Source organism: Nyctibius grandis, chromosome 4 (genome assembly GCF_013368605.1).
Source record: "Nyctibius grandis isolate bNycGra1 chromosome 4, bNycGra1.pri, whole genome shotgun sequence".
In the NCBI taxonomy this organism is placed as follows: Eukaryota; Metazoa; Chordata; class Aves; order Nyctibiiformes; family Nyctibiidae; genus Nyctibius; species Nyctibius grandis.
In genome coordinates, this window is record NC_090661.1 from 71,536,579 (window position 1) to 71,551,994 (window position 15,416).

Genomic DNA, 15,416 nt, shown 5'->3' on the forward strand with positions numbered 1-15,416 from the left:
TCCTCCAAGTTATCTACTGAGTCCTGTCCAAATGAGAAAAAGACTAGACCATTGTGTCATGAATTTTGCATTGTCTCCATTTTTATTCACTACTCTCTTTTCATCTCTAACTACTTGTTCAACTATGTTCATTCAATTACTGAAATCCAGCTGGCTGAAATGTATCCAGTTGGGCTTTATCATCTTTTGAACTTCTTTTTCTAAAGAGGTCTTTAATGACTTTAACTGTTGTTCTTGCAAGTCTCTTTCACTCACACAGGATAATGCAAGGTTATCTATCTTTGTGAAACCTGTCTACAAACTTGACTCAAGTTCAACTGTATGCAAACTTCCAGAAGGGAAAAATGCATTGCTTACACAGTGAGAACACTCAGCATTCATTTGCTACCTTCTAATAGTGTTTTATATTAAATGCTTTAAAAACGGTCTTAAACAGAACCAGATGTTTACAGAAATTCTCTCTGATTGCTGTCCAAGTGAAACTATCTTCCTCCCTTTCTCCAAACTCCCTTTATCATTAAATAATGCATGGAAATGGAAATATAGAACATGCAATGATTGCCAGAATTAAACAAGGGGCGGATGGAAAGAAAACTGAATTAGTTGGGGGTTTATGGCTTTTTTTTTTTGTTATCCAGTCTCTCTTAAACACATTCTATAGTATGTATTTTGATCCTGAAAGTACATGTTTACTCATCACAGTTTCTTTACGGATCATTTAAACACAGGTTCTTCTGTTTACTTTTGTTTATACTCTGCAGTGACCAGTTTTCCATTTTTGCTTCTGGGGCTGATATGGACAGGCCCAGAAGAATAGAAATCACACATTCCCATGATGCCCATTTCTGTGGAAACCAAAGGCTGCACTAGGACAAGTCTCCTAATTCCAAAGAACCAGTGCTGTTGCGGAAATGTGCATTGTGGCACATGATCCTGGGGAAGAAATTAGTTCAGGTGTCTAAATAATCTAAAATGAATACAGCATTGGAACACACAGTAGTTTCTTTATCCAAATAACAGAACACACTGTTTTAATCATCACTTAAATTACTAAAACCATGGTAAATTGCAGAGATCTAGCTCATGATTCACAAACACAGGTATTACTACAGCCAGCAACTGAATCAAAGGGAAAGTAGCATTGCCTCTTTAGCCATGTAGTCAAACAAGATTCCTCATGCCATTAGAGCTCATTGGAGTTGGCTATGACATCAGCAAAATTCTCCAAAGATGCACTAATTTGAATTAAAAAAAAAAAAGGAAAAGAAAGGAGCTCTTTTTCTTGGCATGCACTTCAAACTTCTTTTCATCTCCCTTCTGAGTGAAATCTCAACTGGATTCAATCTAAACTCCATAAAGAGGGTTAACCCCTGACTTCCTGTTGAAAGAATGTGATTTGCTTATGAAAATGCCAACAACCTCTAGTTTTCTAACATTCAATTAGAAATATTCTGTAGAAAAGCCTTAATTATGGACCTGATTCAGCTCAATAAATTCTGCCAATGTTTGCCTCAAGTGTTCAGTTGTTGTGGTTGCCCAGAAAGTACTGGGAAGGAGCATAAGAGGGAAATGAGCACACCATTTCATCCAAAGCTTAATGTGACTGCAAAGCCTAACAGCAATGTAGAGTGTTTGAAACAAGACATCTATTCCATGTGCTCTATCACCTATATATGTGTATGTATGTATGTGTATGTGTTCTTCTGGTATGATCATGATATTTTAACATGAGTGCAGACTATAACCCACAGGTTTTCACAAGTCTCTGGCACCCACCTTTTCTTCACAATGTAAGCCAGAACGCTGATAGGAAACCACTTACATTACCTAATATTAATCTGCATACAGTGCTACAAGGTGACACATGGACCAGGCATTAACCTGCACAGCCGTTCCTTTCATTGCAATAGCAGCAATACGATCCAGCAGCTATTCTGTAACTCAGCAGTAGCAATGACAGGCTGATAAAAGCAACCAGCAAAACCAGGGAGAAACTGAAACCCATGTTTCTCTGCTTCACAGTTCCTCTGAGTAGAGCCATGACTCCTCTTGGCCACTGTTTTTCTTCATAGTTCCCATGATCAGCAGTGTCGGCACTCAGTTCAGATCAATGGCCTGATGCAGCTTGGAGGCACATAGCAGAAGAGAGTGACAAAAGCAGAAATACTGGCATAGTTTTTTTCAAAATCTGTTACCTTTCTTTTGGCTGGTTCTTGTTTCAGCTTTGACTAATAAGGAATCATATCAGTTCGCCAGTGGAGGGATCACTGAACTGTTAGTGGGCCGTGCCCTCTATAGTCAAGACCATAGTGTGTTCCTGGTACACACTCAGCAACAATGATAGATATTTACATAGTACAGATATAAATAGAGAGAAATGCTGCTGGACCAGTGACCTTAGCACCTCCAGATTCCAGGTTGAAGCAGCACTTTATGCCACTACCTCTTCCTTGCTCTGCTCCACCACACAAAATTGAAATTCAACCTTTAATCTCACTATACGCAAGATCAGTCTCCATTTACCTAAGTGTTATTCAACAAACTTTCTACCTACAGCCTCATTAACTTCAGTGGGGGTCACACAGAGAATACTTGCAACATAGGGCCTGTTACTAATCATCAGTGCTGGCCAATATGGAGCAATTGCCCTCATTAAGACTGCAGCTCACAAAAGGAAAGTAACATCCTAAACTTCAAGAAGCTGAGGTATCACAGTGGTGAGTGCAGAATAAGAGCAGAGAGAAGAAATCTCTTTGAATGGAGCCCTGCTGCAGCAATTACCCATCTGACAGGAATGTTACTTCATTAAGTAGGTAATACATCATTATCCTCTGAGTTCTACATCATAATTGAAATAGCTGCAGAGGTATCTCTTTTGCTATCTGATATATCTGCTTTTATATCTGCTGACAGGAATTCAGCTGGAATTAACAGCTGTAAATGTAGAACGTATAAAAGAAGCATAGCTTCACACAGTGCCCTAATTTTTTTCATGACTCTTTGAGCACCCTTAAGAATAAATGACATTTAGATTCTGAACACTCAGATTCTGAAATGTGTTAAACATCCCTGTAATTCTCACAGGCATCACTGATTTCACTAATAACAAGTTATGCTAGTTGCCCTGTGCGCAGTGAGGGCCAGATGTCTCAGTACTGAAGGTTACAAACATTCAATGGTTCTGAAGCACCTCACTCACTTTGGTCATACTGCTTCTCAAAATCTGGTTTTAGCCCACAGAATCCACCCCTCTAGGACGCCAGAGCCAAATGTTGTTATGAAGGCTGGGTTTCCTTTTGGTTTTATTAAAGCTGTGTCAAATTAGAACCAGCATTTATGTATATCTGTATATACTTGGAAAAGATTAGTAAAGTTTTATCATATATAACCAAAAAAAATCACTGCAAAACAAGTAAAAACACTTCTGCTTCTGGAGATAGATTATATTATTTCTTTCTTCTCTTGATATGTCAGTTGCTTACATGATAAATCTCTCTTTTTGTTTTCATCTTTCCTTTTTCCCCCTCCCTCCCACTCTCTCTTTCCTCCCAGAAATCATAATTTTGTTGATCTTAAATATTTTTCTCTGCTGTCCTTCATCTCTACCATATATATGTCTTAATTACCTATTGTTTGTTCCAATCCACCAAAAGCTTAACTAGTATCTCGAGCTGGTCAAAAAACACTGGGAAAAAAAAATGAAAAATTATCTATGTTTAAAAAAAAACCATCCCGACCTATTACGTGTGTGTGTCTGTAAACAAGCAACTAAAACACATTCCATGAAATATATTATCTGAACTACCACACAGTTGACTCTGAAATATTTGGAAGTACAAATGTTTTCTAGGAATACAGCCGACAGTGAGAATGTAAAAACATAGTAACCTCAAAGATTTTCAGCATCAACAAAAGGCTCCTGTACAACTTTTCTTCCTAATACAAAATATACTATTTAATACAGTCCTCTCTCAGACATAGTCTTGTATTCTGTAAAAGGGACTAGTTGTGCTCACTGTCCATGAAACCTGCTACTCTTATAAGACCTGTAACCGGAGTAAGATAATTATACAGAAAAATGAGTAGTTTCAGTGAACTAGAAGTTGCCAGTGTTCACTATGGCTTTGGTATAAGCAAGGGTCTGTCTGGACAGAAGCCTAGTCACTAAAGGATCTCCTTGAAGAACAGCTCTTCTTGGTGCATAACTGAGGAGAAATTAATGTTCAAATGTGGGAATCCCGTGTTTTATTTAAGAATTTGTATACATCAAACTATGGTTTCTCAAATAATTTCTAACAGATGATAAATGTTTAGAAAGGAAAATGTGCTTGTAAACACTCTGAGAAACAATACTGCAAGGCACAGCAGGACTTGAATGAACTGGGTTCTCACGTGTACAGTCCTCTGGGCTGAATTTTAATACCCTTACACAACATTTTAACTTCAATGAGACCATTCATATATTCCAGTGATTTTAAGGATTGTCTTCCTCTGTGATGCACAGAAAATCAGGATTTCTGAAGCATCTGTTCAGCTTCATCCTTGCAAAGCCTGATTTGGTGTATGTATCGTATAAATTCCAATCAGCGATATGAAAGCACAGAGGAAAGCTTTTTTAAAGACTTTTTTTCCCCTGCATTGAGAAAAGACCAGGTCTTCAGCCCAAATTCCAATGAGAACAATGAGAGATTTATTGTTCAACTTCTTTCTGGATAGGTGCCTATTAAAATGGGCCTTTTTTCTTTAATTTCCCCTTTTTACTCCATTTCAGGAATGGCAAGTTTCATGAAAACTACATTTAGAAATACAGTAATTGTCTGTCAGCCCACCATGATTTTTAAAGAATTACTGTGTCCTATTCTTCTAAAAAGATTCATATTCTTAATGCGCAGAACATCTGGAACAATTTTCCTAAAACAGTGACGTAATCCCTAATGGCAACAACTCTCATCCCAAATAGTCTGATAAAGATCGCTGTAATATTCTCACTAAGCTTGATTCTGCTCTCATTTAAAATTGTAAAAAGCAGCTGATACTGCAATGAAATGGTATTGTGACACAGACCACAAAATGTTTTTTTTTCTCAGGAGGGTTTATAAATACTATGAAAATGATTCAAACACAAATGTTTCCCAGACAAGTCAGGCAGGCAGAGCAGCTGCCACTTAGCCTAGTGGGCAGTAGAAAAGACTTGGCTAATTCCTACGATATTCCACAAGTTTTTGTTTTTTTCAAAACTGTTACTGAAGTTTAGTTTGTTCTTCTCCTTTCATTCCTCTTCCACCTCCAGCTTGGAACAGCTGTATGTAACAAATTAGTCCTTGAAAGACAGTAACACTGAAAATATGATGGAAAATAATTTCCCCTGGGAGTGTAAAGTTTTTGTGTTAAATGAAATGAGAAATCAACTTAAACATTCATATGAATGCCCAAGGAGAAATATTTAGCCACTGTGATAGATTCTACCTTTTCCCTCCCCACCAAGGAATAGAATAAGAGATTTCCATTAAAATAATGTTATGTGTGAATTACACTTTGCCCATGGGGAATAGGGGGAATTACAGCTGTTATACTCTGTAATTTACAGGGACTTGACACTTGTTTTGGGATGCACTAGGCTTGCTACAACAGTGCAATGCATGTGTTTCCAAAGTATAAAATATGCCATTTAGAGAAGGAGACCTGCACGGAATGCACAGGCACCATTCAAGCCATTTCAAGGATTCTGTTCCTCAGCAATGCGCAGAAAACGCTGAGGCATCTGTTCAAAGTGCAAGCATGAGTTCACAGGACTGGAGTCATTCCCATACCCTAAGATCTTTCTGAGCATTTGATAATACTTGGCTCCTGACAAGTCTGTCTAATGGTTCTTAGCCAACAGTCAGATATCCAATTAAAACCAATTTGCATGGATGCCACCTGGCACAAAAGATTGACCATGAATCGTGGAGTGGATGAGGAAATAAAACCTTCACATCTTGTACTCCATCAAAAGGTGCAGTCCTCAAATCCAGCTGCAATAGCAGCCTTGCATGGGCACAGTTTCAGTTGTATTTAAAGTAGTCGAAGACATAGTCCCAAATAGCCTTTTATCAAGCCATGTTTCTTAGGCTGTTTAGCAAGTGAGACATGCCTGGACACTTTGTGGCTCCACAAAGCCAGCTGCAATAAGACTGGGAGCAAACTACTTTGGGTGTAGCACCAAAGGGAAAATTCACATTTCAGCAAATTTAATTTCTGGCTATTGTAATATTCACTGCATCTACTCAAAGTTATTACAAAAGCTAGGGTTATGATGGCACTGAGGTATCTCAAGCACAGAGAGACTAGGTGAGGTGGTATCAGATCTGTTCTATAGAGATACTCATGAACTCATGGATCATATTTTTGCCTGGAAAGTTGAGGAGTTTTCCAGCACAGAACTGCCCAGAGCTACATTAATGTTTAAAAAGATGAGATCAGAGGTTTGACCAACTTTTATCAATATACTAACAAAACAATTACATATGAGATGCTATTTCTTGAGGTATTTTTGACAAAAGATTCTTACACTTTCTTTCACTTACTAACAGAGTCCAGCACTTTCTGTATGAGGTAATCTTTTTTATTATTTGCACAAGGTCCCTTTTCATGAAAGAGACATTTTGGGCATTAATCTGAGCCCTCTCCAAGACTGGCAGTGTATTGGATGCAAACTTTTCTATCAAGTGAGACATAATATGGGAGCCTTTAGATAATATGCACATGAAACACTTTTGGCCATTTTATATATAACTTCCATCTTTGCAGTCCTACCCTACCCCAGAAAGGTCAGGAGCCTTTAGTCAAGGCTGCTGAAGAAGCTGGTAAAAGCTTTAAATTACCCTTAAACCAAATCATTGTGCATAATACATTCAAATGCATTTGTAAGCTCACCCAGTGTTTGCACAGACACAGGCAGAGCTCTGTTCATCACTATAGCTCTCAGGCAGTACAAAGAATAAACAGCAATTATCATGCTTGGTAAGTTTTAAGGATGTCTCTCGGATTTTACTGCAACTTTATATGAAAGCACTGCAAAATGCTGCCTCAGTTTCCGCCCTCCCAGATGATAATGACCTCACTTGTTACATGCTCTGAAAACTGCTTCTGGAAACGAGTTATTGAAGGGCTAGATAATTTATCATGAAATGAGATTCGGTTTTTGTTATACAGCATTTTTCCACGTGGCTTCTGTCTCCTTGCCTATACAAAATGAGGTGCTCTATCAATGAATCCGGGTTGTGTAGTGCAAAGACAGGCAGGCTAGAGAGGAAAAGGTTTCTCAACCCCAGAAATTCCTGTCCTGTTAGAAGGTCAGAGACTGGGAAAATTGCAAATTTCCTCTATCACAGGCCTTCTGATGGGAAGGGCTACCTCAGAGAGTAAAGCTGTCTTGAAAGTTCATCTTGGCTGGAATTCACAAGGATGAAGAGAGGTAATGGAAATTTTTCCTGTATTTTCTCTGTATTGGTTCATAGCTGTTTTTTGTCTGCCTCCTATCTAGGCTTTTTTTTTTTATCTTGAGAGTGCCCATGGCCCACTTTTTAGCCTTCCCAGGGCAAGTGAGGTCTGTCCAGGTACTTTTCCATTAGTAAACAGGAACATTTGCTGTCTCCTAGGTGCTTAGCTTTGACAGCAAGAGGGGAGAGTAGAGCAGATGTGTGCTTCTTCAATTCTATTAATAGCAATGTAGCTTGATTGTCATTCAATGGGGAAATCACCTTTCAGTTAAAGACTGCTGGGTTCATGCAAAGAAGTTAGAAATACAGATAAGCAAAATGTCTTTTATATGTCTGCAGCTGTGTCCAGTGTTAAATCAATTGTGGGTGGTTCTTGTTCAAGGTTAGAAACAATACCGTATGCAGACTGGGTTGTGTAAATCCCATTTTCAGAACTGTCCTCTGAACACAGCTTTCCTGCTTTCGGTCATGGTTGTCCGAACATAGTTTACCCATTGATGCACAGAAATGCGCATCTTCTATTGGACATGTGCCTTTTAGAGTCCTGAGTACTCAACAGGGCTGTGAGTGCTGCATCCCTGAGACTCACACAAAGTCAGGCTTTAGAACTGCCAGTGCTAGCATTTGGGGAACTTCAGAGGCCAAAAACTGGATGTTGAGACCTCTGTTACTGAACTGGTGGGAACATCCAGCCACACTGATGTGGGCTTGAGGTGGGCTGCAGTATTCTTGTAGCACTGGGCCACTTTTGACTCCTTTTAGGCACCTTCTTCTTGCCTTGTACTTCTCCATGGATACAATTCTGTACCAAAGAACCCTGTCTGGGCCTGCTTCCTCAGTTTAGCCATCGACCTAAAGTGCCCCTACTTGCATGAGAGCTATCCAGGATTAATGAGACTCTGTCGTTCCTGCTCTGGGAGCCGTGGCTGGGAATACCTCACTCCCTATGCCTCTGTTTTCTCACACCTCTCTTGGTCTCATTCACTCTCCTCAAGGCTGGCAACTCTGCTCCAGGTGCTGGATTCTGCTCTGTGAGACATTTCACCTGTAATGCTGGCATGAGTCCACTATTGGGGAATGGGTAAACTAGGTAATTATACAGGTTTACTTTATCAGCTGAGGATTATTTTGGTTTTAGGCTTTTGTTGTGTTCAGGCTATTTTCATGTGAGAGGTTTGCTAGGTTTTGCAGCCCTAAACACGCCAAAGAGACTGAATATGCTCCAGAGCTGTTTCTTACTTCTCATAGATACTTATTTTCTGCACAATTTTGCCAGCTGACTTGGTGTTATGGAAACGAAAAGCACATAAATGCTTCCTAAGAAATATTCGTGATTTGTTTGCTTCTCTTTAAAATTCTAATCCAAAAGTTAACACTGACGTTATGCAAAATGCCACATTTACATTAATAACAGCATCCTGAATAAATATTTAGAAAAACTGCAGCTTTTTAATTAAACCTGTTGTGAATGAAAGAGCAAATAAATAATGCATACAATAATAAACTTTCCTCAGTCAATCCACCCTTTTGGCAGTATATTTAGTATGCGATTTTATAAATATTTTCAAATAGGTAACATCTGAGCATCATCCTTCCTATTTTTCTGATTATTTGTTGACTGCGTATATGTACACACATAGTTCATCAGATCAGCTGATTCTCCCATCTGTTCATTTCTGCCCAGAAAGGGAGACTTAATATTTTATTGATCATGAGCAAACCATAACAAATCCAGATTCAGAGAGACCTAGCCTAGCAAAAGAGCAGCATTCTAATTTCAGAGGACCTAGCAAAAAGACTCCAACATTCTGACTCAGTGATCAAAATGTAATACTCTAGATGGGTGATATTTCTGATTTGACAACCTAAAAAAATACCTTAACTCTTCTCTGTAACAACTCTAGTATAAATAACTCTTCTGTCTCACTGGCCAAATGAACTAAAACTTTTGTGCTCTTTTTTACACAGAAGATGTAGTTTGGTCTGTTATTGAAGGCCCATTTTTACTTTTTCTTCACTTGCTGATGGAAAGGCTATGCTCCCATATCATCTGACCCAGACCTGGCTATATGTAAGGGGCATTCCTGCCCACAGAACTTCCACTGAAGTTCCTCATTCTACCCAGGAATAAGACCACCTGTCCTGGGGCTACAGTGTGAAACAGTACAGAAGACAACAGTTTCCTTTTTGAGCCAGAGAGTATACTGCTACTTCGCCACTGATCTGATTTTCAGCCTCGTGCCTCATGGATTAGAGAGCCATATTACTGAACTCTGTGTACTTATGAGCCCTCTGTGGCCCTGGCCTGCCATTCAGTGCACAAGTACAATGTCCAGCACCAGCTGTGTTGTGCCTGAAGAAATAAACTGATAGGAGAAAAGCAGGAGGCAGAAAGCAAGGAGAAAGAAGTCCTCAACATTCCCCTAAGGGGCAGCAAATATGCCAAGATCACACTGTCTGTGGCTGCCATTGGCCTGGACAGCTCTTGGAAAGACTGAGCTGCGGAAGTAGCAACTGTAGGGAGCTCAAATGTAGAAGATATTCTGGGCATTGCAGTGACTCCCTAGCTCTGGGAACAATAACTGAACACAAAACACAGAGCAACCTTCACTCTGGAACCAGAGATACAAATGAGCAGTACTCCCATCATGATCACAACACAGCGCAAAGCCAACCTCTCTGACCCACCTTTTCCTGCTTAATTTTCTACAGATTGCATAAACAACAAGAAATGATAGACAATGTTTCAACTTGGGTAAAAATAATGCAGACCCATGGCAATTACAGTGAAATACCTTACATGACGAATAAGTATATTTCCAGCAGAACTAGAGGTCACAGTTTATAGACACACACACACTTTCCCCCACCCAGGAACAAACAAAAGAAAATCCCACTGAATAGGTTAACGTTCATGAAATGACGCAAGGAAATAGTCATACTCTTTCACTGTCAGTTGTAATAGGAATACATTGTATTTTGCATTACTTTATTGCATAATGAAAAATTAGGTGGCCCATAAAAAAATTATTTATACTACAAAATTCCTAGTATATAAAATAGGTGCAATGTTACCATTAAGCACCCTTAACAAACAAAGATCCAGTCCCAAGATTTCAGGACATTCTATTTCCTGACAATTATTTTTTCTCCAGTAATTTTTTGAACTTGCTTTATCAAATCTCCACAAGAAAGTGCATGTTTTTTGTAGAAGATGCTCATTAGCTTTTTTCCCACCACATAAAGCTGGCTTTGATACTTGTAAATTATAAATGTACTGGGAAAAGTTTTCCTTCTAGGTGGTCAGGGAATAGTCCTTGTTCTGCCTGCTGCGTGTCGCCATGCACTGAACGACGATTGTGCCAGCTCTACAGCTGTACACATCAGGCTTGTTATTACAGATCAATCTCTATGCACTGGAGTTGTTTGAAACTGTGTTATTCCACAGGGTGTATTCCTGTGGAAACATTATTTCTTCTTTTTAGCAATTTTGGCATCTTTTTATAATTTCAAGATAACAATCTGAATTTGTTTTCATATTTTCCCTCACCGCCTCATCCTTTTTTCTGCTTTCTTCATTGCTTTTTCCACTGAAGGCAGAGGAAGTTGTAGGGCAGAGGAGAAAAGTGTAAAGTGTAGAAAAGGGAAGTGAAGAAGAAAATAAAAATGAAAATTTCTTGGATTTGTGATTTTTTTTCCCTTTTTTTTTTGTGAAAATAAGATGCCAACAGCCTTAGCCAGGATTTCCGTTCCTGTCATTGCCTTCACACTGACTCCAGTTCATGAAGTGTTATACTAACTTCTCATATTCCCTTAGTCCTTTGGAGCTGGCGCTATGTTATGACGGCTTTGGCCTAATACAGTGATAGCTTGGTCCTGAGGGGGACCTCCTAGATGCTACAGTAAAACAAATAATAACAAATTATAACCACTGAGAATGTGTCTCAACATGAAGAATCTTATTAAGAGCAATTTCACTGCTTTTTGTTTTGTTTTTATTGAAATAATTAAGGAATTGAGACAGGGTATTAAGAAATTAAAAAAATAATTCTTCACACTGCAGATGCAATCCTCTAAAATGAAAATCTTTAATGATATATTTTCAGTGACTGAGGCGCAAACTGAAAGAATCTCTCCCAAAGCTTATTTCTGACATATTTAAATCACGGTACAGCTGAATTCAGCTGCAAAACTTCCATTTACTTCAATGGGACTAAAAGTTCCCTCTGAGTATCTAATCAGTTTTCTTTATACTGTCATTTTTCCTGTTCCTATTATGAATACTACAGCAATTTATCTGCACAGCCTTCTCCGTAGCTTTTCAGCTCCAAGAGCATTTCCTGATTCAGTTTAGCTCATAAACAACTGTATTTTTTTGTTCTTCAAATATATTTCAAAAATGGTATGATTTTCACAAATGGACCCATCTCAGTTAAATTTTGTTCCATCTAACATTAGTAAAAGCACACAGATTTTCCTCAGGATACATTGTGTAATACTTTTGTCTCTGTAGTTGATTATAGCTAGTGTTTTTCTGCATATCATTATAAAGATTGAAGGAGCATCTTCAATACAGCTCACAAAATTACTTCAGATTCTGAACCTACTCCTTTTTTGTCCTAAAAATACTAATGCTCTTTTAGAAGTGTGAAGCCTTTTTCACTCCCACTTAATGTTCAAATTCACTCATTAATTCTGCTAACTATAAAAAAGTATTAATAATAAACAATAGTAGAATTATGTGGTAAATCTCAGATGCTCTGTTTATTATATGCTACGATGGTTTTAGCACATAGTATTTACTCATTATGCTGCAGAATGCTACATATAGTCTCATCTAAAGAACTGAACTTGCCTTTTGTGGTAACTTGTTTTGCAATATCTAGAACGATAGCACACCATGGACTTATTTGCTCATCAAGTCACTGGAGGAAGCTAAGTAAACACTTACATCAATTATGGTGAAACAGAATTAGTAGCAAGAGCACACAATAACAGATTCCAAACTATTTGTTCCAAACAACAGTCTAGAAAGACTATAAAGCCTTGAAATGTTTGATGAGCATGAAATAATACACAGTTAGTTTAAATATTTAGAAAGAAGAATACAGACAGTGCTGCTCACTGGTGGGACATTCCTTAGGTGATAAACAGTTTGGAACAAATTCAACATGGTAGATATTCAATTGAGGAAAATCTACTCATATTCATGCAATGACATTATGAAAATCAGCTGGTCTCTCTGATATGTATGTGTTATTGGTGTCTGCAACATAACCCCTGCAATTGCTGCCTGTTCATTTGACTTATATATGTACTCTGTATTTATAATACTTTAAATTTTCTTTTATCTTAAACAAACAAAATAACAGGAAAATCCATTAGCAACCGGAGCACTGCTTCAATAGCACGTGAGAGGTTACTCCCGAGGGATCACATTACCCTGGAAGAGAGGAAGCTAATGATGTCCCCTGTAGCAAGGATGTTCATATTGGCAGAGATTATCACTCTGCGCAACACAGGTTAATGCAATACAGGAAAGTGACAGAATGCGGGACTGCAAGGTGGTGAGTAGAGACAGAGAAATCTGAACTAGAAAATACATTCTTAGGAGAAAAATATTTAACAGTTTGAAATAACATAGCTGGGTATGAACACACTTTATACCCTGGACACATAGTGTGCCATGCTGGTTTATACACTGCAAGAAATTGAGATTGTCCTGTGTGTTTTTATTGTATGTGAGAAAACAGCATTAAATACAAATGTCCACATCTTTTCTCCCATGAACAACACATAGATTAGCTTTTCCACAAAAAGTCTCCCAGTTTTGGCTTGATGCCCCCATGTCATGGTATTAGAGATTTATACAATCAGATGAACTGCTGGCATAAGAGACTGTAGTATCACTCTGATTTACACTAATGAGAAATCTGGCCCAATGCTACACTGGATAAAACTGTTACTGTTGAAAACACAGAACGTAAAACATCCTAGCAGAAGAGGCTATACAAATTCAAAGCATTCAGGGCCAGTGTGAATATAAAACAGCCATCAGACGGAAAAAAAGTCTTGTCACTGCTGATTTGACCTAAGTGAAAGCTTCTCCTAATCATTACTAATTTCCTGAGTCAGTGAGTTCCCTTAATGCCTGTCAGTAATCACACAGATTTAGAGCTCAGTAAAATATTTGTGAATCAAGGGAAAACCCTGTGAGATTTAAAGATTATTAAAGATTATTACCCCAAAACTGAAAAATAGAGAGAAAAAAAAAAAGAACAACCCTATAAAGACAATGGTAAGCAATGGCAGGATTTTGATTTAGGACATTCTCACAAGATAAGAAGCATCTAATCTAAGGGAGGAGAACAATTACTTAGGGCTAGCTACGTGTACAGCAACACGTCTGTTACCACTCTGCTAAATATCAAAGCTCCTGCAGTCCTTCCTCACTATCCCTGTAAGTTGGAAATCAGCTTTGCCATTTATAACACATGGCATTTCACTCAGGCACCCAATTGGGAGATATTTTTAGACTACAGAGGAGAGATTTGTTGGTTAATAACCTTGCAGCATTCCTGCATTATGTTGGTGGAAGAGTCACTGACAAAGTAACTGTTGGAACACTGGTTTTCTGTCATACCCTTGTTCTTTTTTGAATTCATCACCTTCAACCAATAGCTTCTAAACAGCTGAAAGTCCAGAAGTCTGTAATTAGACCTACAGATTTGACCTGTTACGTGTGTATCTATTTAAAATCATTCTATTGTCTGCTGGTGCCCACTTTTATCTTGCTTCATTGACATTTTTGTAGGAGTAGGTTACTTACTATAATCAATAGACATTTTGCTTTAATAACACATACAAGGCATTGGCTCACATTACACTGCCACATAAGAACTACTCACGTAACCGAATTCTTGTGGATAGGTTGTCAGGAGAGGCCCACAGCTTCTGGAACATAAACTTACTTTGTTCTTTTCATTAATGTTTCCACCCTCCTGACCGAGAGAACAGAAGAGATAACTATTAGGCGTTTTCAACACCATTTCCCATTGAAATTAGCTTGCCATATCAGGAGCAGAAAACAAGCACTGCAAAACAGGTACAGTCCCCATATCTTCCCCTTGAAGCAGAGTGAGCACTACAGATTCAGCACATTTCTAATACTGGTTATATAGTTCATGCAATTTAGCTTTCACGTTGTGTAGATATCTCATGCCTCTTTCATTAGCTGAAGCAATTAAAGTACAGTCAGACATAAGATTTATATTTTCATATTCCCTCTTTGTGCGATTCATTTTGAGATAATTAAAATAATTTTTCAGTGAAGCTGTCACAGCATAATGAAAAATGTTATGGGAATATAAACAAGACTTGTAAACATTTTATGAGTTTTAAAGGGGGAGGGATCCACAACAGCTTTAAAAGATCAAAAAGGATTCTCAAGGTGAAGAAAGAACTATAACAGGATTTTTAACAGTCAGCTTACAATTACTTGAAAATAATTACTTTCCCAGAAAACAGGTATATGAGAAAAACATCAGCTGATTAAAATAATACAGCATTTTTCCCTCTTATTTTCTCTATATAGTTATTACTGTACCTGTCTAGGTAAAAACAGAACAGACAATGTGAACAGTACACATCATTTCCTGTATTAGCTGCTTTAATCTTCTGTGATTGAGAATGTATTTCTGGACACAGTCCAGACAGGCTTCTGGCAATCAGAACAGTGAAGAGACCTGATGTACCTTGTTAATTCTCTTAAGGCTAAATCCCACAGTCCTTGCCCAGGAAAAACTCTCATTGAGAGTTTTATTGACGTTAGATTTTGACCTATTAACCTTAACATCTTGAATTCATGGTTCTTTCATCCATACTTCTCTCTTTTTAAAGTATCAGGTTTACTTAATATACTGATACAAAAAGATA